Raw genomic sequence first — 28,000 nt, 5'->3', positions numbered from 1 at the left:
TGAAGAGAAAAAAAAGCAGTTTATTAACACCACAGTGCCCACAGGACACAGATAAAAAGTAACTGTTAGATATTTAAAAGTTCAGGAACGCACACCTCTCCCTCCCCCCACAGCCTCTCGGCCACGTGGTGTGGAGAAGATGGTGCRGCTCCCATCCCCAGAAAAAATGAAACAAAAGAAAAGAGTCCACGTGACTGCTCCAGCAACAGTGGAAAACCTGATTATAGTCCTTTCCTCACTATGAATGTAACAGAGGGCTCGGTGTGCTTTTCTGTCACCGGCTTGGCTTCTTCTGGAGTCCGGGACGAGATGGAGCAGCGCGGCTTGTCCCCGCCAGCTGYGGAATTGGTCCAGAAGAAAAATCACAGGAGCCGCAGAGGAGGGTGGCAGTCCAGGGAAAACTGTTTGTCCAAGCTAACAAACCCAAGCTAGCTAAATGGCAACCACGTAACTCCTCTGCACAAAGCGAGCAGACGTCCTGCAGCGCTGAGCTGAGGTCCAAAAGCGAACGGCTGTGAGGCAGCCTCAGCTTTTAAACTGCCTGCGCCACCCCTGCCCCTTCTTCCGGGTCAGATGTAAAGGCACAGGCACCTTTTGGGCATACAAGCAGATGAAATATAGGAATACAGGATTAGCACAACATCAACCCAAGACACAYGTGTACTTGTATACATGTACAGAAGCATGAGCTGTGCATTGTGAACAGCAGTCCATTCATGTCAGCTCACTCCTGAGATCTCCAAAGAGCACTGATGAAATACAAAGGGTAAGAATTTTAAGAGTTACAAGGGGAAGGAAATGCTGAGAAAATAATAGAAAAATCACAAATATCATGGAAAGCGGGGGGGGGGGGGGGGGGGGGGGGGGACGGACGGGATGGGACGACAAGAGAAGAGTGATGCAGAGCAAGAACTCCTTTGTTTCTAAATGAGTGCAAATTTTCCCACAAAATAGTTTCCTGTTTACTTGTTGCTATGAGGTTCAGTTAATGGGAAATACAATAAATGTCATTCCACTAGATGATGGAGAACAGGTTTTGTCAACTTTCAGGTCATTAGAAACACAGAAAAATAGATATGGAAGGAACTTTAGAGTTCATATCCTCATTGAAGCATTGCTTGGTTGGTGAAGGTAAAACAGGGTAGACCATAGTACAACATGCCCTTTAAAGAGCAGCACTGCAGAATAGCTGGCTCTAACTTGAAAACTGGCCTTGTTTTGATTGATGGTTAGATTAGGTGAGTGCCAGAGATCTCTTCCAAGCTAAATTATTCTATGGTAATATGAACAATGTGATGATAAATGGGCAAAGGTTTAGTGGAGGGAAAATCTAGAGAAATCTTGATTAGAGATAGTGCTGGTCATTGAATAAATGTTCTTACACAGGTAGATGACAGATAAAATGTTCTGCAGCATTTTGACAATAATCTAAGGCTAATACAGAACTATTCTTGGCAAAATTTGTAGATGTCATTTATGAGAGGGCTACAAAAATTATTCAAGGACAGGAGAAAGTGCCCTACAGTACAAGTTTTGGCAAGATCAACCTGGTTAGCTTCTCCAAAAGTAGATAGAGAGGTGATTTTATTGGTATGTCAGCAGATTCACAAGAAGACAATACCAAATAAAGGGCTCTTAGAGAAAAGTGGAATAAGAACAAGAGTCTGCAAACTGAAACCAGGCCAATCATACCTATGAGACATWACTCAGCTTCTACAGTTCTTTCTTTTTTTACAGTAAAGGTGGAGGCAAAACAATTATAACAAATAGCAAGGGCAAAGATTGCTTTTCTCTTCTGTGTGATAATAGTACAAGTTCACAGATTCAAAAAAGAGCAGATGGGAAAWCTGTTATAGCCCATGATTTTTCACTAAGATTACTTGCCTTACAAATGAATTTACATTTGCCTTTATGCTGTACTTTCTTTTTTATTTCTGGTCTTTAATTTTAGAGTTGTTTGCTCCCATCAAACAACTTACTTGTCAAGTCCTTCATGATGCTGGGACTGAGCTCCTAAGAGTGGAGATGCACTTGTTTCTGAACAAGAGGGTGAGTGCTACTTATAGCACACAACAGAGGTGGAGGAGACCCTTGCTTTGTCTCTGCTTTCCTTTGTGACTTTGGATAGGTCACTTGGGTGTCAGTTCTCAGAGGTACTCAGGTGGCCTAATGCCCTCTGAAGCCATAGGTTGTTTCAATGGAAACTGAGTGTCTCTCTAGCTTTAAAGACTTGGGTTTGAAATCTCCTTGCACTGCAGCACACTTCACTTCAGACACTTGCCAAAGAAGSAGCACAGTATCATTATTGTTGCATCTCCAGTGAGTAGAGTATMTATAACATGCATTTTTTGTTGCCTTGGTCACTTTGTCATACTAAGGTACAAATATATGTGCCCTTCATGATTAAAATCAAAACCTGCCTGTAGCAATTTCCTCCATCAGGATTATTTTTAAAGTAGAGAATAATATAAAAATTCTCTCAAAGTAAAAGGACAACATTTAATTAGGGCTGTACTTTTGTCCYGGCATTTTTTACAGGGTGTCACCAGTTGTTCAGGTCAAAAGTCATGGGAACATCAACATATGAACCATAGTTTTATCTACATTGTTTTGAACCTCAATCTATTTTTTTCACTGTAGTGTGATTTGGCAGACTTGATTATGTTCTTTCAACATCAAGCATCCTATAGAATAATTTTCATACCAGAGCCAGATTTTTAAAAGCAGCTTTGTTCCAAACTAAAGGGAAACATCAATAAGATACTTTTGATGGAGAGTCAGAGCACTGATGTCAGGTATCTGGTGCCTGACTTCCATCTCCTGCAGCATCACTGATATCCCTGTGGTTGGGAAAAAAAGACCCCACTCTTTCAAATATGTTTCAAAACACATTGTGAAGTTTGGTAGAATTCCRTATATGTCTTATATGTTTTGCCTTGACAATATTTCAGCAAGGATTTCACCTACTTTGCTCACTATTTTCAATCTGTATAGACAAGAAATCCATTCAAAAAGTGCTAAAATAATGAAATATGTGGAAAGTTAACAAAAATGCTTGAGGTTTTTTTTGAAACTCAGTATGCCTCAGTAATTTATTTTTAACAGTATCTGAAACACATGTTTAAGATATCACATATATGTCTATGATCATAGACATATATGTGATATCTGAATTACAAATTGTTGATGTTACAATTAAGTGGCATCAGTTTGTGGTAGCGGATGACAATATTCATGAGTGGTAAAATCAGCAATGACTCATAAAAATGAACCCAGACTAGTATAAAGTTATGGGACAATGGATGTAAATTTCAAAATTTTTGCCCATGCTAGCAAACTGTCATTTCTCCAAGTATTCCCAGAGGTTTTGGCATGAATCAGAGTTTGTCAAACTAAACATGCATGCACAAAAGTAGCTTCCTACACCAATTGCCACAGTATATTGCACTGGTTTAAAACTCTAGCGTTMAAAGTCCTTTCAGGACAAATAAGTCCTGACAGGACTTGGTGTTGGCCTGTAATGTCAGCCAAAAAAGATCTGGGTTACAAGGCACTGTATGTAGTTTGTAAGACATCAGGTGCATTTCTCCAGCTCTCCTTAGATTGCTTCATGTTTCCTCCCATTGTCCCTTAAAAGCTGTCAGAGTCTTGGGTTTGAACTCCATAGAAGGGCTTCCACATCTCCATCTTGCAAGCTCCACTCCCAAAATGTAATCCTGCTGTTTGGGACCCATTAGCAGTGCAGCTCGTGGCTGAGCTGACTTTCTGCAGATGCTGAAAATGCTCTTTTTAAGAGACTTTGTAACTCATYGCACAGAACAAGTCTGGAGACATCCATCCTCAAGGAATTTTGAGAATGCAGTATCAGAACAGCTGCACTTGGCCAGACAAAGAGTGAATTTGGCAAACATCTTCTGAGAATAGCCAGTGGTAGATATTAGGAGAAAGAGTAAACAAATAGCTTCAAAAGAGAAAGCCTCTACACATCAGTCTGTATGTGAAATTTCTCAGCCAAAGATTGCATCTGGATCATCTCTTAAGTGTTGAAATGAGACTGAAGAAATATATAATCCAAGTAGGAAAATAGTCTGCTGATACCTTACTTCTTTTGTATTATCTGCTCACACAGCTTTGAATTTTATATATTGCACAGACTTTTCATTCTAACAACAAAGAAAGATCTCTAACACAACTCTAGGACAAAACAAATTCAGCTTTCCCAGACCCATTCATTTACCCTAACATATGCATCTACACATGTTCTTCTAAGAAAAGAATCACACTATCACTGTTTGAAGATTATGAGTTTGACCATTTCAGTTCTTACAGAATTTCTATTAGTTTCTCTGGAACCTGATTATGTCACTCACATTTAAGAGTGAGATTTTTTAAATCAAGCTATACATTGATATTGAATATAATGTTTTCCCCTGAACGCAGCAAAAGAATAGATATATTTTCTTTAGAGCTTTTCTCATAGTTATTTCTCTTCTGATGAAGTGGATTGTCCCATTCAAGAATCAGGCTCATTCTCCTTCCATGCACTCAACTAATTCATTCACGCAACATCTGTATCCTCTGATATTTCCTGAATCCTGAGGGTTATTTGAGGTTTTCTTCAGTTTCAATGGGTATTCACAACCCAGTTTGCCCTGAGGGTTTCCTTTCAGGCATGGTTGCCAAGTCTGACCATCTTCATGGTCTAACACTTCTGTAGGATTTCCTACAGGCCTTGCTCCAAAGCCAAAAAATTACTTCCTGGAAATAGTAACCTGAATAATATTTGTTGTTGTATTGCAAATTCCTGTATTCTATATATCTTTTGTTTCTTCTGTATTTCCCAACCTCCTTAGAGTTTCTCTTTCCTAAATGGTGAGTTATGTTCATTTTCACACAGGCATCTCCATGTAAGGATGAGGGCAACATTCTAGTAAAAGAGTTAGGCTTAATCCAGGTGAAGATGTCCATACTCCAAGAAAGGAAATCAATTTTTAGGAGAGGTCTGGACACCTAAACTGGTGAATATGTTCATCTGCAACATATAAGGAGACGGTGGCAGGAAAAAAAAAAGAAGAAGATCAAAAAAAGACCAGCAAAGCAAGTTCTCAGCAGACAGAGTGCAGAGAAAGGATAGGAATTGCCAAGTTTTGAGATGAGCTAAGCCAGCAGAAAAAATTAAAACAGTGCAAAACCAAAAAAGGCAGCTGGTGCTTCATTTAGAAGACAGCGCAGATGTGATTATAGAACTGCATCAGTCTCTTCCCTTACCATCAGGAAGATCACGACTATTGTAGATTGGGCAAAGAATTTGGCTCACTTAGCATTAAAGCAACAGTGGACTGGGGTAGTATTGCTTTCTGCCTAAAGTGCAGGAAAAATTTGCAAGGGAAAACATATTCTTGCATTTGCTGCAAGGAAAGAGCAAGAGATTTATAAATGGAGAGAGGCTGGCTATGCATACATTGAAAACATCACTTGGGACATGAATGTCACTTGGGAATGAAGTTTCTAACCATCCAAAAAAAAAAAAAAAAAAAAAAAAAGATTGTAGAACATTTCCCTCTTTCGGAATATTAGGGTAAAGAAACTCACTTTTTTCAAGACAGAGTTGAAAGGAGTCGTATCTTTGACATGACTGATCAGGCCATTGAACAAAACAGGCTAGAAAATCCTTTAAATTTTATACTGTGTAATAAAAGCAAAAGCGAGGAACAAATAAATCCCAAGTCTTAGTGGAGATGCACACCATAGTTCATTCATTGTTTGCTAAAGCAGCAATTTGCAGCATCTCCAACACAACGTACTCAGAAGAGCATACACATGTTGCAGAGCTTGATCTAAAAATTATTTCCTCTTTACTCAAAGAGGAAATTGGTCTGATTGCTAAAGTAACTCTAGCTCTCCAGGCATCAGTTAGTGCCAATAGTTACCTTCCCAGTGCTTCTGGTGTGATACAACTCAGTCTGCCATTTCCTAGTTTTGGTTTCACCATCCCCAGACAGCTGGGATTCAACGGGGTCTGTGAACCTTTTCACATTGCACTGCTGCAGCTTTAGTGTCCAGCTGAGCTTGTACAGTGCTGAGCTGTATGTCAGAAATTTTATATGGCAGCAGCTAAAGAATTGCATCAGGTGGAAGCAACAGAACTGAAATGTGTTTATGACATACTTTGCAGAAAAGGCCTCCATCAAAGACTTGAATAACATTGAATATTATTACTTGCTTGAAAAAAAATCCACCAAACTTGATATACTGCAAACTTTAGGATTTCATCATAAATTCAAATATATTTCTAGCTCTGCAGTCAACAACACAGGCTGTACAGAATCCTAAGTTGCTTAATAGAAAAATCTGAGACAGGCATCACAATTTGCATTGCATTAGTTCCACCTCAAGAAAAAAAAAAAAAAAAAAAACAGGAGCAAGGTAATGAAATGAAAAAAAAACTCTCATATAAAGCAGATAGCTATTAAAACTAGAAGAGAAGTAGAAAATAAGATGAGCAAAATAAACTCATTCAACATCTTAATAACCGAGCAGATTAATGTTATTGAAATGGTGATGATTTTTGGTCATGGGGATAAAGATGGCAAAAGCGTTTTAAGATTTTTTGGTTTTCATTCCAGCGTTGTGGCTGACAAAGGAAAATTATATGTTGATACAGCCTTACCCTGGAGCAGTTCGGTTTGAATACTGCCACCTCCATGGTCCCAGGAGGGGACCATGCTCCTCCACTTCCAMAGACAGCCATGTGTTCCTCTGCCTGGTTCTGCACAACCTCTGGACTCCCTGTAATCTTCAGTGAAAGACTGAAATAAAGTGGGGCAACTTTAAGAAAATTAACATAACATATTAGGGAAATTAACATAACATAGAGTCAGGCCACAGGTAGAACTGGGCAYGTATCCTATCTCTCAGGATACCCTGCCTTTACAGACCTTTATTGCAGTGCATAAAGGGGGTAGTGTTATTCCTACCACACAATGACCTACCTGAAGTGCTCTGCTCAGCTAAGAAGGAATCTTATAGATTGYGTTGGATGTCTTTGGCAAGATTTTGGTAGCAGGGGGAGGAGGAAGGCAGTGCTGCAGAGGTGACCTGTGAGGGAGGAGATCATGGTCTGCCCTGTGCCAGTCCCAGTCATCTCTAGCTGACCCCATGACAGTCACCCAAAGGGACTGCAGCCCCTAGAGGACCCACACCAAAGCAGGAAATCCATGAGCAGGGTGTAGCCCACGGAGGACCCACACCAGAGCACAGGAAAAGAGTAAGAAGGAAGGAGGAACAGAAGAAAAGAGTAAGGAACAAGGAGTGGCAGAAAGAAACCACTACACCCTTACCCCTAATGTCCTGTGCTGCCTGCCGCTTTGCCAAAGGGACTGTGTGCAATCTGTGGCAACATCAATAGCAAAAGTCTGATAAGAGGAGCGGGGGACTGCTTTCCTTAAGTGTTTGAATTTTTGTCATCTTTGTTTTTCAATGCCTCAATCAGTGTCTTTAGTTAGATCCATGAATTTTCTTGTTCCTCTTCTTCTTGTGTTCTTCCCCCATCCCACTCGGGGAGATTGAGGGAGCAGCTGAGTGGGTATTTAGCTGCCAATCAGGTCACCCACCACACATTCAGCAGCAGTAAGTTTTAATGAGGAAATACATGATTTCAAAAATCTMAGTGTTATTTTATTGACCATTCTAAAGCTGTTGAGTCTTTTGTCTCTTGATCTTTCAGAGTTTTGTTTCCAATGCCAGTGTTGTGCTGGGTCCCAGTTGTATCATAAAGTCTGGCATTTGTGGTCTGAATGTCATTGTTTTGATAATAGATCTCTACAACACAACCAGTGACTAAAGCACCATAATAGATGATGTGATCTAGTATTGCTGTGATGGTTGGATGAGCTCCTAAAGCAAATGCATCAAATGGGCCAGATCCACATTTGACTGAGTGGCATAAATCCCTTGGTAACTACCAGTTTCCATACCAGTAGAAGCAGAGTTCACAACCTCTGCACTCTCAAGCTCACCACACGGGGCCCTCTTATTTTGATAAAACTTACCATGCTGTCCTTGAAGGCTAAAGTGAAGCACACCTTTAGATATAAGATCACCAGAAATGAAAAGTAGATGGGTAGAAGGGCATTTAGTCTGTTCTGAGTAGATCTTGCATGTGCTCACTCAGCTGTGTGATGATCACTGAAAAAGAAGGTTTCATTTTGGTAAAGTTGAGAATTTTTGGTCAACACCCCAGGGGCTGACTCTTTGAATCTTTCTATCCCTGAACCAAAGTCATGGGACTAAAAGTGACTTACTGGACAAGATTCTCAGCTGCTGGAAATTGGCATAGATCCACTGAAATTAAATGGATCTATGCCAATTTATACCATCTGGAGGCCCAGCCCTGCATGAGTAAATGTTAAACAAGCTGGTTTTAAACTAGGAGAATAATTTCACTTCTAAGTTGCCTTCCAACACATCCTTAATAAATTGTCTAAACAAATTACATGATAATTAAAAGGAAAATACCTGCCCAAGGAAAACATACTGCTCCTGTCCTTTCAAATGTTTTGAGGACTTCATTCTTGTAAAAGAGATCTTCATTTATTTTGGCAGGCCATTCTGAATATTCTCAGAAAATTCACAAGTTCAGGAATGTCTCCTCTTGTCCTTCGTTGTGAATGCAACTAACCATCATAGGTTTGACACAGATTAATTTGGAATAAATACCAGGAGTGTGAGGGTTACAGTGACTCSTTGGGCCCCATTTCACTGAACTCATCATTCAGATGCATATCATTGTCACACCCCACAAGCAGATGTGCTGGGACATGCTCTTTCGTGGGTAACATTAAGTTATCTCAAGGGAACTAGAGGGAACAGAAGACTATAAAAGGAGATAAATCACAAGGGTACACAAATATACAGTATAATCACAGCATTTCACTCTCTCCAGGGAAAGCGTTTGGGTTTAGCTTGCTTATCGGTGGAATATTACAGATCTTGTCAATGGAAGTTTTCTCAAGTTCCAGTGACAAGTAGATATTGGAAAAAAAAAGGTATCCTTCAAGAAGATAAAATTAAGTAGAAGTGGTGAAATACACAAAAGATGGGCCTGTCCTCCACAGTGAACACTGAGGGAAAATTAACTCTGTTCAGAACAACAAAAGGAGAAAAAAGATCCAGAGGCTATCCAGTCTCAACGAAATATTGCTTATGGACAAAATACAATTTTAGATATTAAAAAAATACTCCAAAAATTGTCAGAAGGAGAAGCCAAGATAATGACTGGAACTGGTTGACTAATCTGTTTCAAATCTTGTTATTTGTCATATCAAGTAACTAACTACTCATGAGTAAAATTTGCTCCAGCAGCTGACTTACTCTTTTTATTATGTGGTTGCACCAAGACTCAGCTACAAAAAAAAATTTCTGGATACTTTGAAGGGTTTTCTCTAGTGAATATCAGTACCAAAGGAATAGGATCGCTAACCACACTAAAGCACTGGGAGCTGGCAAACTGTCTAGGATGTCCAGAAACAGAGCAGCCTGACACTTGTCCTTTGAAGTGAACAGAAGTCAGGTTTGTTTGGAGTTTTTTTAATGAATACTTGGAAATGTGAAAAAAAACATGCAATGGGTTCTGCAGTGTAGTGAATTACTAGTATTAATGTTATTCTTATTTATGCTTACAAAGACTATTTTCTTCATATTGTTATGACAAACAGATTACAATCTTCAGTGATGACCAAATGGTGATAATCAAATGGTGATAACCCTGGGCAACACTATAAAATATGTTTACAACTTGACCTTGCAATCCCATGGCATGTGAATACAGCTGTGGGCAACACAGGTAAAAACTAGGTACCTAATAAAGGCACTCAGTTTCATAAATTTGCCCTCTTTGTAGAAATGCAAAGAAATGTAGAGAAATCAAATAATGCAATCATGTATGAAAAACCCCTGACTAGAGTGAAATCAGAAATGTCAAAATATACATCTTGCTGACTCTTGTGGTCATTTCAGAATAATATTAATGTTCAAAGTGATGTCAAGATGGAGGACAGCATTTGTTTTCAAATGTTTGACCTACACTTTTCTCCATTTCTTCCAAGTTCCATCACTGACTGGAAACTGCACAGATTTCCAGTGATGTGAAACAAACCCACAGCTACAGGCACAGCTGCACAGCCCATAGCAGCCAAATTACTGGGACTTACTGCAGTATCACCTGCTAGATAAGCAGGAGCAATCTAGTCATTGTCCAAGTTTTGCATCTTTTCTGTGGTTTTATGAAATCAAATAGAGGCACAGGTAGATTAACTGGTCTTTTCAAAGAAGTGTCTGAATTTTCCCAGTTCCAAAATGCAGACAGACCTAAACAAGATTCCTTTTAAAATGCTCTGAAATATTAAAAACTATATCAAGGCTCCTGATCAACAACTTGCAATAAATTAGCCTCTCCCTCCTAGTTGACTAGTGTTTAGTACAAGACATAAGACAAGAKTGAAACACTTGAAGGTTTAAAGGGAACAGATTCATAGAGACATCACTTAAATACAATTTCCTCAGTGCTATAAAATGATAAAGACACATCCTATGATGAACTGGGTGCATACCGAGGTAGATGTTTTATGATTGCTCATTCAAATGCTTAAAAATAACCTGGCATTATTGCAAAATCTATGTGCCATTTTTTATATCAGCAAGCTGCAGAACTATTCATTTCAGCAAACAGCACCCGAGGGAACTTTCAGTAAAGAGATGAAAAATGTTGTGGGGTTGGGTCTTCTTTTTTNTTTTTTTTTTTTTTTTTTTTTTTATCTTTGCCTAATTGTGTCTCCATTTTACACTACACTCTTTATTCTCTGCCCTTTTGACATAGCCAGCTGCCTTTTGGAGCTCTGTGAAGAAGCAGGCTGGCTTCACGCTGTAACAGGCACCAGCTCCCCAAGCCTGGTCTATTGATGAGTCACATTGCTGCTGTGTGCCTGCAAGCACATCGCACAAGATCCTGCGCCGCTTCCTTCCAAACTGCTGGGGAGCAGAGGGGAAAAGCATGTGTGGAKCATAAACTACAAAAACAACCTTGGTAGTAAAATTCTCAGCCCCATCAAAGAGCACAATAACCAGTGACACRGTGGAATGTCTGCTTTGGAGTCAGCACAGGTTCATCCTGTTATCCACTGGGCAGCCAAGGGAATGGACATCAGGTGCACACAGCTCTTGTTTGAAGGCAGGGAAATGCACCAAGACGTTTCAACACTTCTACCGAGGCAGGAAGTCTCTTTGTTAAATACTGGGTTGTACTCACGTCAGGCCTTGATTCACCCCTTTTCCCAGCTGGCCATCCCCGGCTCAGCCTGGGACAGGGCTACTGCCCTTGGCCCAGAGAATGCACTGCCTTCRGAGAGGGTCAGCACCACCACAGCCAGGCCTGCTCTGAACAACACAGCCAAGCTGTCAGGAAGAAATATTCACACACAGCCCTTGTTCTGCAAGCTCTTCTTTAAGAAGAAATTCCCCTGGGCTGACTAGGGCTGTGTCGAGAGCATACGTGCAGATCAGCCTCTCTATTTCCACGCCTAAAACTGCAGCTACCTGAAGCACCGAGCCTCAAAACCAAAACATTCCCTGCTGATGCACTGCCCTGCATGCACATGCATCCCGAGGACCCACATATTCTTGATATCCAAATATCAAACCAGAATTATAAAATGGTCACTACTGAACATTCCTTTCAGATTGGTATTGTGTAGGAAAACATGCCAGAGTACTCTTGGTGTTCACCAGATTTTCCTTAATGTGTGTGGCTTAATGACCTTTACCCACCATTCTTCCAAGGTCACTTCCTTCCCAATACATGGAAATCCTCACTGATAACCACAGCCTCACGGCTGCTCAGGCAAGGCACAGAAGAACCTCTCAGGAGGCCAAGCCCTCTTCTGCTCTTTTGGGTGTTCCAATCTGTCTCTAAATAGCACTGATTCTTTTGCCCTTTTCAGAGTACACATCTTTGTTCACCTAAAACAGAGTTGAATTTTATAGCTTATGTTAGGACAATGTGAACTTCTAGTGACTAGTAGTGGCACTCCCTGTATCTGCTCTGGACAGCCTGGTTCAGCTAAGGCCTCTGTGAAATCTCAGTTACAGATGCCACTACTGAGAAAATCCACTTCCTATAATCCATTGCTCTGGACTGTTTGAAACCAGGCATCCTGGTAAACACTAGTTTAGGAGGTGTCAGCCTGCTGGTCAAAACTAGGTTTTAATGAAGTGTCCCTTTTCACCGTGAGATCAGTAGAGGGTCCAAGGTGTTTCTGGGGACCTTAAAGTGCTTTCTCTCACTACACAGTCTAAAGGAGAAAAGCCCAAAGTCCCTTCATCATCCTCACCCTTTCACACTGATGCCAGCAGCAAGGTATTTGTCTGAGCTACAGGGAGGCGTCAAACAGCAACCTGGAGCTAAGAAGGATTGAAAGCACAGAGTTATTTTTGGTACAAAATTCAAAGATTGGTCAAAACCCCAGTAGGAGAAATTTGCTTTTAAAACTTCTACCTTCCCAGCAAGACACTGCAAGATATAAGTCAGGAGATGAGTTTTATCTTGAAAGCCTCAGGTTCCTCTGCACCACTGGAACAGGCAAGACAGAAAGAGTCCCTGGTGGCATCCATGGCAAGGATGGTCCTGGAGCAGCCCCACATTGCACTCTGCAAAACCCTTGCTACCAAAAAGGCATAGAAATGCTCACACRTCTTTTGGTCTGATCACTCTAGAGCAGCAGTGGTAGGTACTCCACTGTGTTCACAAGGAGTGTGCAGAGTGGTGACGTGAATTTCCCCTGGGGTCAGAGCAGGTGAAGTGAAGACCTATAACCCATCCAAAGAGGAGGTTATGGTGACATCAGCTAGTACATAACTACACAAGTGCTTTCCAGTTTGCTGTTTCTTGGAATGAAAGCAAATCCTGCAAAATACACACTACACTCTCTGTGGTTGGTCCACCAGCAGCCTTGTTCATTGAATTATAGAATAAAGTTGTTGTGGTACCTAAAAGAGGGGTATTTTTCCCCCATGTAACCCAAAATCTGGAGTTTAAAAATCCTATGGTATGAACATTAATATGAAAGGAATGCTGTCTCCTATTATGGAATTGTATTATAAAACTGGAATGCTGTCCCCGCCCCGCCTGGCTCACAATCATCCGGACTTTGCCAGAAATCATCCTGTACTACAGAGCTTGTGTCTGACAATAGGAACTGCCTCCTGACTCACAACGACAAGAGGCCTCAAATGTGTAAAGCTGGCAGAGGGGTTTTTTTAATCTGTCGGTAACAATCAGGCGACGTGCTTAATTGCTCTGGATTCTGATCTCTCCTCTGTGTGCAGTCTCCCGACCAGCGAGCTGCAGCTGTGTGCCTCTGCTTGTGAACTGCACCCATTGTCCCTCCCAGGAGACTCAGAAGAGTTCCAGCTAATACGCCTTTGTCTGCCCTGCTTGGTGCTCTTGGCTTGTAAGCCGTGACCTAAAAACATTATGTCCAAAGTTCAGAGCCTTGGAAAGCTGTCAGGAACCTTCCTCTTCAGTGCTTTGAGCTTTAGCAGTGCACCTTGAAAAGGCAGTGTGTGTGTGAAGGGACTTTCAAGCATTCTTTGCGTGCAGCAGGGCTTGTTTCTAAAATCCCTCCTTTGGAGCAGCAATTGCAAAACAAAATTTCCAAGGCCAAATTCTGACTGCAGCAGTGCCCGTTTTTGGAACTGAGTTACCCTGGACACTGTCTGCTGGTCACCTACTGGAGCTTGTTTACTGCCTTAGGGATTGATTTCCTCTAGCCACATTCTAAAAAAAATCAAGATTTATCATTTGTTATATGTCTGCACGCATCTTTGCTTTAACAACTCGTTTCTTGCTTCAGATTTTTCTTTCCCCACCATTTCAAACCCCAATGTCATCAAGTCAGCTCAGGAAAGGCTTCTTGGGAGGGCTTTTTCCTCTCTGCCCACAGGGCTATATCACCTACCTCATAACCCCAAACAAGAACTGGTAAAATTGCTGGGGTATTTTTGAGGGAACTTGTTCAATTACGCAGAGCACATTCTAAGCCATACAGCCAAGTCCTCCTCCGCACAGGGATGATGTAAGCACATCCAGGAAACTTGGGATGCCAAAAATCTCAAACTGGAGGAAATATTTGCAGGTCGACATGGCTGCAAATTGGGCAGAATTTAGGACCCTGGGGAATGTTCTGCTCACAGCTTCAATCCAAGCCTAGAGAAGACCAACACAAACAAAGACAGCACTGGTCATGTCTCTGAGCAGTCTTGCTGGGATGGGCTGAAAAGCAGCTTTTCAGACAGGGTTGAAAAAAGAAACATTTTTCCCCAGCTTATGTGTCAGGAGGGTGCATAAGGAAAAATCAAAAGGTTAAGAAGATGAAAATTGCTGGAATTTTGCACTGACAAATCTGGTTAAAGTATTTGAACAGAGGAACACTGGATGTAAATAAAAATAGGATTGTACTACCCTGACAGCCCTGGGATGTGTGCCAATGGCAGATACCAAGGCAATAGATGGTCAGGAAATATGACACATGGGCCCACTTGATTACTTGATAGATGCTTTTTAAAGCCTCTTGTCTGCCTTCATTCAAAGTTATTTCCTATGCGGTTCCCAAAACGAAGGAATCTCTGGCAAAGATAAACAAGTCCGATCTGCCTTCCTCTGTGGGCTAAAGCAAAGATCAGAACATACAGCACAGCAGAGAAAATTAAAACACAGAAGAGGAAATGCCAATCATTTTCCTGACTTATAAATGCTAGGAGGAGAAATCCAAGGTTCACAGAAGGACTCGTGTCTCTATGGAGTCTGTATCTTTCTTCTCTCCATGAATCTCTGAATTCCACAACACTGACAGTTCAGTTTTGCTAATTATGCAACTTTTTAATGCTTTTGTTGCTTTTATGGCTTGCGTCAGCTGAYCGTGCAATCAAACCAAGTAAGACTACAATAATAAAACAACCCGCATTAACTAATTATCTTAATAACAACTCTGTTAAGAGTGAGACATCTGATAGAAGAGATAGAAGCAATAATAAAAGGRCACTGAACTGCGTGAACAGACTTGTGCTGCTTCCCAGTGCCATGCTCCAAGGATATTAACCCTTGGGCTTCTGGGTGAGAMGTTCTAGGAGGCACCAAAGTATGAGGTTTTCTAGAGACTCTTGAGGAATCCAGACCATGGGGATTAAAACAAGGGAAAAATTCGAGGGTGGAAATGAGATAGGAAAGACATGCCAGAAGAGCTATTTCCTCTGTTGTCTGTGARTTGCCTCCTGCAGCAGCGTGTAATTGGGCATGTGGGCTGCTGGGAATGAGCTGTCCCAGAAAATAAATACAAGATGCATGGAGCAGGCTACGTAGTGAAATCAGGTTCAATAAACATAAGGCATGAAGGATCATCCAAGGAAATCTTCCCYGTCCTTCATCAGGCCCTGCTAATCTCCAGGACACAGGAGTACTGCTGTCCCCACAGCTTGCAAGAGCACCAGCCTCCCAAATCTGGGTGAAAAGCACACAGATACAATACCAAGCACTACATCCTTCGGGCCTGGAATCTGAGCTGAATCAAGACAGAGACAGTGTCTCATTTCCTCCTGGAAAGCCTTCAGAGGTCTTCCAAAACTATCCCCAAGGGTGAGAGTAAGTTTACCCTACACACACAGCCAGCACAGTCTGTTCCATGCTTTGGAACCTAAAACCATCGCTCAGTGGCTGAAAATTGACCCGATTGATGAAACAACTGAGTTGTGCTTGTCAGGATGACAAATAGAGRATCTTGAACATCTCTGACTTTCCTTCCAGAAGAACTGATCCACAAGTTGCTTGTGTACTGAAAACTAAAATAATAACACATCTAGGCAAAGTCTGCATTCTACAACCACTCTTCCTCAGAATGGTATCTGTGATGCTCGACTGGCCTGAAACCATCAGAAGGTCCACTGAGATGAAAAGCTCTGTTAGTCACTTTAATTAATCAGGAGGATGAAACTACAGAATGAAACAAATCCAAAGAAACAACAACAGATCTGAGGAGGATTCACACCACCAGCTTAGAGGATCCTGCTTAGGTGCCTTCACTGAGCATTCTCCTCTATACTCAGACTAAAGACATCAAGTTTGCAAAGGTCATACAAGAGCAGCTCATGGGTGGTTTGATTTCTTTCTTCAGTGACTACAGAGGAAGCCTAGAGCAACAATCACAAAGGCTAACATTAGCCTGGGAAGGCTAATCTCCACAAGTTTTCCTTGTGGTCAATGAAGGCTGAGAGACAAGCTTTGGAATTTCAGAGTACCTTACAGCTCTGCACAGTTCCTGYTCAGTGTCATCCTTCTCCCAGACTGTTCAAAGAGGGAGGTAWGGGAAACATGATCCCTGGATCACATATGCTCTTTATGAATAGCAATTTCAATTATTTATATCTGCCACGTTAGGATCTGGGAATACCTCTGGCCCCAAATCCAGCCCACTTTGGGCTGTGCTGAGGATAGCCAATTTTGATGACATCAGCAGGAAAGAACAGCTGGCATGCATGGCTSTGCGTACATCAGTTTCCTTTGGATGGGTGACAGACTGTGCATCCTGTGTCATGTTGCTACACATCAATGTTGCAATGCAGCATCAAGGTGTTCTAATTAAATCTTTATTTCTCCAGCTCCTGCCTCTCCCCAGCTGCCCTGTTGGCTCACACTGGAACACATGGCCACTGTGTGCTGAATGTCAGAGGCAGACTCACTGCCATGAGGGGGCAGAGAGGAGGAACGTAAAGGGACTGCACAGCACTGCCATTGTCACTGTGCCTGCACCCAGCCCAGCCCACCCCCATTTGCCACCTGGTTTTGGCCTGTTTCTCTGGAAATAGTGCTCAGATCTCCACTTGTTCAGGCATTTTTCCAGGTAACAATAGGGACAAACACCTCAGTTGCTTCTTGYAGTCATCACGTATCTGAATGCTGTAGATACAAGCCTTCAAATGAAATCAAATTTTCGTGAAACTCAGGTTTACCCAAGAGTTAGACAGGACTTTTGTAAAATCACCTGCACTGTCCCTTCAGCCCAACCCACGTTCTGGGGCTTTCCCACCACCAGAAACTTCAGTGTACCACGCTTGTGAAACTCCTGAATAGGCAAGAGGCTTMCTTCTCTTCCTACAGAGCCATCTTCATTATGGTAAATGAAACAGGCCGGAGGAGCATCGATCTGCCAGCTCAGGACTTTCACAAGCACACTCAGCCCCAGGGCACAGYGCAGCAGTCCTTGGGCCCTTTCAGGGGCTGGCAGAGCTGCAAGGTCTGATGCAGCCATGGTCACAGTGCAGGGGCTGCAAGGAGACTCCTTCCCAGGTCACACAGAGCAGCAYTGAAACCAGTCTAGATTTCAGCCAGTAGCCCTAGGTTTGTCTCTAYTCTCCTGGATGCATCCATGCCCACCAGGCCATCAGATAGAATGAAAATACCCCATTTCCACCTCCAGTGGCTAAGCGTATGTAGGCTTTTGTCCAGAGCCTCAGTTTAAATTAGGAGAGAGCAAAAGTCAGCTGGGGTCTTGTCCTTAAAAGCACAGAGAAACCACAGGGGAGTGGACCTGTGAAAGGGAAAAGGACACCTTAWAGACAATGTGAACTGAGTGGGTGAGAGGGCTGGGAGTTTGCTTGCCCAATCTGAATTTCTCAATCTTTCCTAGGTTCAGCTGTCACTTCCACCTGAGCGCTGTTTACCATGTTCAGAAAGCACTAGGAATTGGAGGTGTTTAGTAGAGAAAAGATGCCAGGCAATAAGCAATGGAGTTCCAGAAATTCCCGTCTCACTCCAAACTCTCTATTTCAAGACACTGGGGATATTCAAAGTCTGTAAAAATATGTGTGTGCATAGGAGTTAGCTTAAAGCCCTAGCCATGTGGTCATTCCCTCTCCTCTTCACACAGACCTCTCATCATTAATGGGATACAGCGAAGATTTCACCCCTTGGCGACTGGACAAAAATAGGTCGGCATCACAGAGCACCTTCTTCCCACAAGGGCAGCCCCCCAAAACTTGCCCCAGCCAGATGAGGTATTATTAACTGATGGAGCAGACCCAACACCCTCTCCTTCAAGCTCCTTGCAATATTACGCAAGCTGGCCTTGGGAAAGAGGCCATCCCGGGTCTCAGAGACTACACCTGTGTTGGGAAGCTGACCCAGGACATGGCATAGCTCAAACATGAGCAATGAAATCATCAAAGCAGTTTAGTGATTCCCATGCTCCCTACTGCAGCTTACTTGCTTGCCAACTAGCACTTTCTCAGGCAGTGACTGGGCATGATTCAGGCACAGACCGGGCATCCTTCCTGTTAGGGAACATGGGAGAGACCACCCAGCTTCTGGCAGCAAAGAAGTTCAGCCCTACAGACTATAGCCACATGTAAGCCATGTGGTACCTCTCACCCTTTGAGTCCAAGTGAATCTGGCCTAATAGCCAAGACATTCCTCTCATGGAGAGGCCAATGCTGCTGACCCAGACTGCCCACACACTCTGGCAGTCATGCACTACTGTCAAGTAGCCCTCATAGCTACACTTACTGTCACATACATCAGGTGTCAAAATTTCTTTTTAAAAACACATCTCATGGAAGGTTCTTTTCCACTGTGCCAGCTTCTTCCAGCCACAGCCCTTCCAATGAAGGGATAACATTCCAGTGATGCCAACAGCCCCAGACCACATGCAACACTAAACAAGGAAAATATTTTTTACTGTTGACAGTTGTCTTTTCATGTTGTTTAATAGCTGGAAATGGAAAGCAGACATGAACAATCAGAATGTCTTTGGCACACCAGCTAAAGGTCCTCCTTCTGTACCAACCAGTGAAGTGATGGACAGCATTTAAACCAGAGCCACGGGTCGACATTCATAGAAGCATAGAATCTCATGAGTTAGAATGGACACAAAAGGAGTCAAACTCCTGACCCCGCACAATGCCAAGAATCACACCATGTGTCTTAGAGTGTTGTACAAACTTTATCTCTCTTGTCTTCTAAGACCTGAAGTCAACARGAGATTTTTAGACTCTAGCGACTGTAATTTGGAGTGTGTCAGACTGCACCACAAACCATTCAGCACAGGGGCAAGCACACCTTTTTTCTGAAGTGTGGCTTTATAAAGCTTTTCACAGGAAAGGTCAATAATGGAGAGAGTAAATATGGTAAGTAYGACTTATTCCCACCAGAATCAGATTTATTCGTACCTAGTAATTAGCTTTAATTATGTAAAATGTAACTGATACACAAGAACAAAGGAGTCACTTGTAACATTACTTGTGGCAAAAACAATGGCATAAAAGTAGAAACCTGCCCCCCACCTGCCAGAGATTATGCAAGGGACCATCTCAACATGCATTCTGGCAACCCAGATCCTTCCAATTAAATGCCATCAGGGAGGCATTAGAAATAGTGTGGGCCTTCTTTCATTGCTGCTTCTGACTAACTGATGTAACGCTGAACTGTTTATCGCCGCAATCCCAACCTACATATCCTAACCACTGAGTCAGTATTTAACTGAATCTCTCAAATCAAAACAGTTTTGTAGCAAATACTGCATGTGGTTTTCATCCCGTGGGTTCACAAACTTCAAATGATTATTGCTTATGTTACCCTGACAACATGGATCAGTGCCTGCGTGCTGGCCTTGGGCTGGGTGGTGGCACTGGATAGGAAACATGGATGCCTCGCATTCCAAATGATGTATGTTATAGCAGCTTCTCATGCAAAAGGTAACAGGGGGACAGCAGGATGTTCAGAGACAGCTTGAACCACCATCCACTCCCACCGTCACTGTGTTTGTCAGAAGTCTGAAATACAGGGTTGCTCCAGGAAGGCAGCCTGAAGGACAGAGCTGAGCAATTTCTTGTCCTAATTCCGTGATGTAAAAGACAAACTGCTTGGTGAGTAAGTCATGCGGGGAGCAGCTGAGAGAACCTGAGTTGTTTTGGCTGGAGTAAAGGAGGTTCAGGGGAGGTTGTAGCAAGGTGGGTGTCAGCTTCTTGTCCCAGGCAACAAGCAACAGGATAAAAAGACATGGATTTAAGCTGCRTCAGGAGAGGTTCAGGATGAACATCAGGATGAATTTCTCCATGGAATGGGTGGTCAGGGATTGGAGCAGGCTGACCAAGGAAGTGTGGAGTCACCATTTCTGGAAGTGTTCAAGAAGTGAGAGGACATGGCCCTCAGTGTGTGGTTTTGCTGATGTGGTGATGTTCAGGTGATGGTTCTACGCTGTAGAGCTGCAGCACACACTCAGCACATGTCTGCTACCTTGTGCATGGAAGCTCTGAGGTGACCTTCTCTCTGAAGGATGGCTCCTCCCAGCCTGGGGAGTGTAGCTTCGGTATGAAGAACCATGATCAGCTGCATGTTATCAAGGTTTCTGGTACTGACCACTGGAAACTCAGGCTACATCCACTAGGCATTTCTTCAAGTCTGGCCTCATACCAACCTGTAASGAGCCAGCAAGAGCAGCTGGAAGATCTGCAATAACTGTTCAAACCAGATATTTCTCCTGAAGCTTCTCAGGTGAATTCAGAAGTGGGTGATTGAAGCTGCTACCCAAGAGGACTCCAAGCTAAGAGGGCATCATTCAAAGCAATCAGAGCAGGCAGATGTTTACAGTCAAGCCCATGTGGTGGAGTGGTTCTACAAAACCGGCAGGTCCTAATCCGAGCCAGCTCTGAGGACCAGCAGGGCTCATGGGAGACAGGGAGTCAAAGCATGTCCACTCCATGTGTGGATCCGTACTTACCCGTGCAGCCAGCCCAGTCAAACCCAGACTCATGTCCCACGTGAGGAATGCTACGCAATTAAACCGCAAAAGCAGACTACCCAATGCCTGCCATGTAGGCAGAAAATACAAGGGCAATTCATTTAAACACATCTAAGCCTGTCCTCGGGCTCTTTAGCCCACAAAGTGGTTGATAGGTGGGAAAKGTGGGCTGGGAGGATGCTCAGGACCTCATGGGGTATGGGAGGCAGGGACAAAATCTGGGACATGTCAAGTGTCTGCCCTGGGATAAACAGGTTTGAGCTCTTCCTCAAGTTGATGGGTGTGACCCCAGCTCTCCTCAGAGCCCACGGATGCCCCAGGCAGCGCAGCCCAGAGAGGATGACAATGAATGTGAGTAATTCTTGAAATTTGTGGGAAGACTATTCAGACGTCTGACTTCCTGCTTCTGCATGTACAGAGGAGATGTTTTTGTCTAAAGGAGTGGTAACAGTTTTCACTGATGTAAATCCTCATGCACCAGGGCAGAGGAGCACAGAGGCCAGGAGAAGGGGAAGAGGGGGAAAATACAGCAAAGTCTGCACGGGAACAGTGCTGACCCTGTGTGAAGAGGGAAGTAACCTATGTCTGGGAAAGAGTTCATATGTAGAAATTCCCCTTGGACCGAAGGGGAACCAGCCCCTGAAGTGAGACTCTGAGTCAGAGCTCTTTTCCCATGGTGCTGCTGGCCAAGGCAATCACGGAGGTACCTCTGTCTCAAGGGCAGATTTCATTATTTAAGTCGGGCCTAAAAGCCTTTTAATAAACATTAATATGGATGGGAATGTCAGCTTTATAAAACAGCTAATCTTTTAAACATCATCAAAAGAACTTGATGGAGTTTGAAAGACTGCAGCAAAGGAAAACATTTTGCTTTGAATGCAGCCAAAGGATGAAATAGGATTTTATTCTGCAGAAGCTACTTGGCCTATCCTCCAGGGCACCATAGGTATGAAGGGAACACCTGAAGTTAAAAACACTAATACTTTTTCACAGTTTGCACATGCAGAATCTTCCCAGCAACTGGAGCCACTTTAATATGAAATGAATCATTAGAGCGATGGGACTCTAATGATGGATGACACTGACAGATCTCCAGAGTAATCCTGATGGGAGCTGGTGCTCAGGAAATACACCACATCAATTTACAAGCCTCTCATGATTGCTCTGGGTTTATTTTTAACTAAAATTACCTGTCCTTCAGCAATCTATGCCAGGGATACCCTGACTTTGCAGAATGTGCAGAGCAAGAGCTGCAGCATATGCTTTTGTTTTCATCAGCCAAAGGCTTCAAGTTAGGAGAACTGAATACTAAATAATACTAATAATACTTTCCATCTCTGCTCCATTTTTAGCAATTAGTGACCATCAATAAATCCGGATCACATATAATACTGTCATTAGCATGGTACCAAACCACAGAGTGCATAAGGAGGTGGAGAAAGATCACCTGGTCCAACACCCTTAGCCCAGTACAGGATCTTGTACGTGACACATCTTCCCAGCTGATTTCTCTCTAATTGAAGAACATATTAAYACCATAGGGTTGGACACCAAGTAATATTTCACTTCTGCCTTACTCACAGAATTGCCCCCTGCCTATMGCAGAAGGTGCTCTCCAACCTGACAAGTGCTCATGGCAGCCCAGGTGCCAGTACCCAGGAGAGCTGCCACATTGTGACCAAGGACAAACTCACAGAGGTGTACTGCAAGTAGCATGACAACTGCACAGCCAGAGTACAAATGTCAGCTGGGGAAGAAAGCAGGAAAAACAAACAACTGCTTCTCATTTCATGGCATGGAGCAAACGCTGGAGACAGTAAATGCTTGTTGATTTAAAGGCCCTGCTGATTCCAAAGTGACGAGCTGGCAGCAAGTGTTGATATTTGGGCCATTTAAGCAATCTTCAGATGATGACACAAACACCATTTCTCTTGAGGACCTACTGGCAATTCTCCAGTATTGTAAGGAATCACTTACTYAGACAAAAGACACTGCAAGTGACAACCAGAGGAAAGTATTTGCAGAGTACAGTCAGATTGCAAAAGGGATAGACCTCTGACAAGAGAAATGCCAGTTCACCATGTTCACACACACTGTGGCACTCAAAAGAGGAAAGAAAGCCTCAGAAGGCCAAGGCTTCATGAGAGAACTGCTGCCTACTACTTACAGAGCTAAACCAGTGGCTGCATTATTTTACAAATCAACCAGACTGCMACCACTGATCATCTTGTCCCTGGAAGAGGAAGTCCAAGGACATTCGGAGCAGAGGCCACTGCACAATAGAGCAGCCTTGAGACAAAACACACCTTGCAGCAAATTTGCAGATGACACCCAGCTGGGTCAGAGTGTCAATCTGCTGGAGGCCAARAAGGCTCTGCAAAGGGATCTGGAGAGGCTGGATTGATGGGTCAAGACCAAAGGCATAAGGTTCAACAAGGCCAAGAGCTGGGTTCTACACTTTGGCCACAACACCCCCACATAATGCTACAGGCTGAGGGATAAGTGGCTGGAAAGCTGYCTGTTGGAAAAGGACCTGGGGGTGCTGGTCAACAGCAGCTGAACATGAGCCAGAGTGTGCCCAGGTGGCCAAGAAGGCCAATGGCATCCTGGCCTGTATGAGCAATAGTGTGGCCAGCAGGACCAGAGCAGGGATTGTCCCCCTGTACTCAGCACTGGTGAGGCCATACCTTGAATCCTGTGTTTGGTTTTGTGCCACTCACTRTAAGAACATCTTGCTGCTGGAGCGARTCCAGAGAAGACAAACAGCTGGGGAAAGATCTGGAGCACATTGCCAAKGAGGAGTGGCTGAGGGAGCTGGAGGTGTATAGCCTGGAGGAGGGTCACAGTAGACCTTACTGCTGTTTAGAACACTCAGAAAGGAGGTTGTAGTCAAAGRGGGTTGGTCTCTTCTCCCAGGCAACCAGTGATAGGACAAGGGGACACAGTCTTAAGCTCTGCCGTGGAGGTTTAGGTTGGACATTAGAAAGAAATTCTTCACAGAAGAGGTGATTAGACATTGGAATGGGCTGCCCAGGAATGCGGTGGAGTCACTGTCCCTGAAGGTGTTTAAGGAAAGACTGGATATGTCACTTAGTGCCTTGGTCTTGTTGACATGGTGGTGTTCAGTTAAAGCTTGGACWTGATGTTTTCAGAGGTCTTTTCCAACCTAATTGATTCTGAGTGAAAGCCTGGTCAGGAGAAGCTCAGAAGGACAACTATCTAGTTTGCTTTCAGCAAAATCTCTGTCRGGTGATTTGGAGTCAGCAGTGGAGTCTACCTCCGTTACCAGCTTGAAATGACCTTCTTTCCATGCTCCTGGCCTCACGGTTCAAGCCTTGCTCTCCACCAATTGCTGAGTCAGATGTGAGCTCCAGAGGCTCTGTGGTCACAGAGAACAGGGAGCACCTAGGAGTTTGCCAGCAGTAATGAACAGTAATAAAGTAAAGAATAAACAGGTGCTTGTCATCTGCTCAGCTGGGATGCTTGGGTAGGATTKGTCTCATCTGCTTAACTCGTCAACACCAAAGACACCTAAATATGAGGCAGTGACTCGGCATCCCTTTGTAATCACTGGTAGGGAAATAGATAATTTTTTAGCAAGTATGTCATCTGGGTGGCTTTGGACATCTGTGTGTGGATAYGATAAATTGAACCCAAGAGCTGCTATGTCTCTTTATGGACAGCAGCAAGAAGACAGTGATACTCATGGGGGCAGAGGAGCAGGAGCACTGCCTGTCCATCCCCCAGTGCCAGAGAGAGGGCAAGGAAGGCAGACAGTCTGTGAATCCTCTTTGGTCACCCCAGTGTGAATCAGCAGAATTTGTGAATATTTAGCAAAATTTAAGGGCAGTATTTCTTCATGACTACAAGTACTGCTCTCATTAGATCGGTAAAGCAGCTGGATATTTTTGGATCTGTGAGCTGCCAAGAATACGTGTACTGAAAGCACTTCATAAACAGGTGGGTGTCAAATAGAGAGAGACTGCAAGAAAATCTCTGTGTCTATAGGTGATTTTTAATTTGTGGTGATRTAGATGGTGAAAACTGTTGTTATATAAACTAAGTGTTTTTAGCAGATAGTAAGAAAAGGAAATGTATAACAGTATAATAACAGGTAGTTATTTGCCAAACTTACAAACATTGGCCTTTAGAAAGGAAAATATTCTTGCTTCTGCCCTGTGCATCAAGAAATAGGCTTTGATAACCAAATAAATGAAAACCATGTGTCACTGGATTGAGTTTGTGGACCTGGATTAGAGAAAAAAAAACAAAACCACAAATAAAACAGATGCTCTCATGATGACTGGTGTCCGATTCAAAGACAGTTCTCCAACAGTGTATAACTCACAGAAAGTGAAGCTAAGAGGAAGTCCAAGTTTCCATGAAGCAACAGGGAATATGGCATTGTGTAAGAGCTTTTACAAACTGAATGTACATTTAGGCATTGCTCAATCAAATGATAGCCAACAATGTATGCAATAAAGAACTGATTGAATCTCGCTGTAAGACAACTGAAATRACGCTATTAAATACCTTAATCTCAGAGCTGACACAATTGTGGCGTGGCTTTCTGTCRGTAGAAGTTACAGTGAGGCAGTGGTTTTACACATGCACAGCCTCTTTTAACTTCTAACACAAACCTGGAGGCTAGAGGAATGGCATGTGGCATCATCAGCCAACATTTTCAGGCATAGAGATTTTCTCACACATCCAGCTGTAGGTTAGGAAACTATCTTGTTAATTATAGTACACGGAGAAGCACTTCTCTTCATACTCCAAAAATTTTCAATAAGTATTTTCAACAACACAGGACATTATTCATGAATGGGATTGTCCTGGTGACTTTATGAGAAAGCAGAGCAGCCCAAACCCCACAAGAATTACAGACCTATTTTAGGCCTTTTGGTGAAAAGAAGTGCAGAAGACCAGGGAGCACCAAGCCAACTGCTCTCCATTAGAAATTATCCTCACAGACATCAGGGCAGACGGATTCTCCTCCTATTTTCATGAACAAGTCTGAAGAGGATTTTCATTAAAGTAAATGAGAATAGACTGAGAAAATAATTAACATGAAATTATGTAATGTACTGAACAGCAATATTCTCAGAAGAAGGGCAGATGCATTTTGGGAAAGCATGAACTGGTGTATCACAGGTTACTGGAATGCAGGAGATACACGGAAGCGCACAGTAAGCATATAAAATCACACTAGATGATAGTCCTTTTCAAATATACAAATCTATTAATTGTTTCAGGAGTGTACAGGAAAATGCTCTGTTAGAAGACCAGCTGCACTATGAGCACACTGACATGCTCAAGCAGCCAGACCAAGACCAGGTGAGTGGCCCACAGCCTGACTGGAGAGTGTGTGCTGTGCACTCTCATGGGAGGCAGCTCTGCTGGCCCCTCCATATCCCAGGGCTTCTGGGAGCAGACCTGTCTTTTGTAATTCCCATTATGCCATCACTTACCTTATGCCAAGCCTCTTAACTTTGTCTTGATCCATTTAAAATTTGCCTTACAAAACTGGTGTTCGAAGAAAACTGTTTAAAAACAATCCACACAGGACAGATGAATAATGCTGGATTTCAGGCAATTTTCTCTGCAAACAGGCATTTAAATTTCTTTTGGTAATAACCCTTTTTGACTTGCCCACATGTAGACGGTAATTATTACTGCTTTTTACAGTGAGGGTATTTTAATCCCAACACATCTCATTCCCTCTCCCACAYAGACTCTTTGAAGCAACAATAACAAGTACCAGCTTCCCTGGGCCAGTTTGCAAATTTCCCTCAAGGCTAAAGCAGTCAGAGCAGGCTTAGTAGGTCAGAATTGGATTTCCCAAATATGAACCGTTCCAGAAAAAAAGTCTTTTTCTTATTGTCAACTTATTAATCATTAGAGAAAAAAAGAAGGATTGGGAGGGTAGATGTCTCCCCTCGTGAATTATGCATGGGAAATAATTGCACAAAATGCTCTGGCTCTGCTGAAGTCAACGGGAGTTTTGCCACCAGCTTCCAGCAGAGACACATTTTCACCCACTGTCTCCAGAGTGACATCTCATGTGTCACCATTTACCAGTAACAGCAGAGAGTTCACCACCAGGCCTGCCATTACCATATAAAACATAAAGGAAAGCTGAGGTATCTCTGTGGGATCTGGCAGCCCCACAGAACACATCCAGATTTGTTTGTTTTTAATTACCATCACAGTGAAGGGCACTAAAAACTGTGTAGAGTCTGGGAACAACGTGTTTTGGTTGCCCTCAGACACACATTATCCCAGTACAGCTCTGGAAGCATCATGGTAGCTATACCCAGGTGGAGGAGCTCCAGGGGGACCAGAGCCAGGGGAACCTCATCCATTTCTTACTTACCAGAGGGGAGATTGACACCTCAGCTTCCTCACATATCCCTGGGCACTCTCTTAGGACCYACCCGGGGATTGATGCATTTCTCTGAAGATCCAGGGTTGCAATTCTGGTGTCTTTCTAAGTTCAGGATGAGTGCTGTTGCAGTCTGTCCCTAGACAGATGTGAGAGCTGTGACCCACCTTGGGCACAGCAGGCTGAGGGAACATGAGCCTTTGGATAAGCTGAAGGAAAGACAGAACACGCAAGCAGCATGATCACTGGCAAATTTGTTAAAAACTAGTCCACAACGGGCGCAACTTTGTTATCCTACCTGGAGATGTAGCCACTTAACCCCTTGCTGACAGACCCAAATTAAAGCCCTCATTCATCCTCAGCTGAAGCATTTTGTTTCTCCATCTTCCACCACAGTCAAGCCTTCGTGATGAAAAGCACCCCCAGCAGATGCATTGCCRTGAAAGTGTTGCTCTAATGAACTGGCAGGAAAGGCGGTTTCACAGAAAGATCTTGGAGCARCCCTATTCACAATTACTCTTCATATCCACAGGCTCTCATGCTAATTAGGAGTGACACCTTTAATTWCCAGTATTGAAACCCTCAAGAGCCAACAGATCACAGCCTAAATCTGTGATACTGTCAACCCAGAAGGAAGCTCAGCAGTTGGGTTTGGGGGTTTATTTTGAGTCAGTGGCTTGTTTCCCTATGACGCCTTGAGAAAAGGTTTATTTGTGTAATGTCTACAAACCTAAAATAACAGGGAACATTTAAATTGAGGTAGAGGGCAATTTAA

At 43.1% G+C, this 28,000-nt stretch overlaps 1 long non-coding RNA gene across 2 annotated transcripts; it reads right to left on the bottom strand.

The window, feature by feature from the left end:
- LOC130574294 (uncharacterized) lies at positions 1 to 27,696 on the bottom strand. Of its 2 annotated transcripts, XR_008965419.1 has the most exons (6): positions 27,524 to 27,696; positions 27,217 to 27,434; positions 26,312 to 26,383; positions 8,052 to 8,187; positions 6,671 to 6,809; positions 1 to 5,032 (listed from the first exon to the last, which is right to left on the bottom strand). It is a non-coding gene; the product is annotated as an uncharacterized LOC130574294 (long non-coding RNA). The 2 variants fall into 2 exon arrangements; XR_008965420.1 differs by lacking the exons at positions 1 to 5,032; positions 6,671 to 6,809; positions 8,052 to 8,187 and adding an exon at positions 18,800 to 25,088.
- Positions 27,697 to 28,000: the final 304 nt, after the last annotated feature.

This window comes from Malurus melanocephalus, unplaced genomic scaffold, assembly GCF_030028575.1.
Source record: "Malurus melanocephalus ecotype Western Australia unplaced genomic scaffold, MMel_1.1 scaffold_78, whole genome shotgun sequence".
Classification (NCBI taxonomy): Eukaryota; Metazoa; Chordata; class Aves; order Passeriformes; family Maluridae; genus Malurus; species Malurus melanocephalus.
The sequence above is the reverse complement of the archived record's forward strand: the minus strand, read 5'-3'. Positions and strand labels throughout refer to the sequence as shown.